The sequence below is a fragment of the Lipotes vexillifer genome, unplaced genomic scaffold, assembly GCF_000442215.2.
Source record: "Lipotes vexillifer unplaced genomic scaffold, Lipotes_vexillifer_v1.1 scaffold588, whole genome shotgun sequence".
NCBI classification, from domain to species: Eukaryota; Metazoa; Chordata; class Mammalia; order Artiodactyla; family Lipotidae; genus Lipotes; species Lipotes vexillifer.
This window is the reverse complement of record NW_006778148.1, coordinates 81,953-83,345: the sequence shown is the minus strand read 5'-3', so window position 1 is coordinate 83,345 and position 1,393 is coordinate 81,953. Positions and strand designations below refer to the sequence as shown.

Here is a 1,393-nt window from a genome sequence, read left to right as displayed (position 1 = left end):
AAAAAAAAAAAAAAAAAAAAAGGGTTTTAATTACAAAAGTAACAACACCCAAAAACAAAACCCAACCTCCCCTCCTCTCCTCTCCATGGGTTACCATGGTTCCATGGTTACCCTTTTGGTAAAGAAATCTCCAGATACAGCTTTCTGTGTCTAGTTACATATATTTTTCCATCTCTGTTTGATATTCATGGATCCAAACCATTCATGCTTTTCTGTGGCCTTCTTTTTTCCACTTGATATGGTCAAGAATATCTGTCTGTAACAGAGATCCACATGGTCCTTTATAACGGCTGTGTAGTATTCTATTTTAGGAATGTAGGAATCTCAGCAGATCCCTAAGTGATGGACATTAGAATGTTTCCACCTTTTCTGATTGCATACAGTCCCTCTTTGTGCACTTGGGCGAAGTGTGGCGTTAGGGGAGTTTCCCAGACGTGGATTGCTGGGTCATAGGCTGAATAAAGAGTCAGTGATTGAAAATACTGGTTCTTGGGAGTCCTCTGGTGGCCTAGTTGTTAGGATTCTGGGCTCTCACTGCTGTGGTTCAATCCTGGGTCCGGGAACTGAGATCCTGCAAGCCTCGGGACGTGGCCAAAAAAAAATATATATATATATATATATATATATATATATATATATACTGGTTCTGGAGTCAGACTACCTGGGTTTGAATCCCAGGTCTGGTACTTTCTAGCTGTGCAGGTTACTTAATCTCTCTGTGCCTTGGTTTCCTTGTGAATAAAATGGGGATACTACTAGGACTAACACAGGGTTGTTTTAAGGATTAAAGGAGTTGTATAATTGTAGAAGTGATTAAATTATATAAATTACATAAATTGCTTAGAACCGTGCCTGGCACATAGTAAGTTTTCAATAAATGTGGAGCACTTATTATTTAGAGTTCTGATATGTATTACTAACATGCATTTTAGAAGGGCTCCCTAGTTACCTTCATCACGGGTTTGAAAGTGCCTGTTCACCCAGAGTCTTTTCAACGCTGGGTATTGTCAATCTTTTGAATTTTGACGAGTATGGTACACTTAAAAAAAAGTTCAATGAACTTTTATTTTAGAATAATTTTTAGGTTTACAGAAATATTGCAAAGATAGTACAGAGGGTTCCCGTATACCCTTCACCCAGCTTCCCCTGAACATCTTAACATAACCAGGTACATTTGTCAAAACTAAGAAACGTCAGTTCAGTACTACTAACTAAACTGCAGACTTTATTCAGTTTTCCCCAATTTTTCATTCCAGGTTCCAATCCAGAATCCTACACTGCATTTAGATCTTTTTCTTTTTCTTCTTTATTTCCTCTTCTTTTTTTTTAACTGATGAGGTTGAATATCTTTTCACCAACTATACAGTTCTTTTCCTATGTGACCTGCATTCCT

General features: G+C 37.6%; 1 protein-coding gene across 8 annotated transcripts in view; it reads left to right on the top strand.

Moving 5' to 3' along the window:
* Positions 1-1,393, top strand: part of GSN (gelsolin) — a 58,365-nt gene that overhangs the window by 42,740 nt on the left and 14,232 nt on the right. The gene's annotated exons all lie outside the window — the stretch shown is intronic.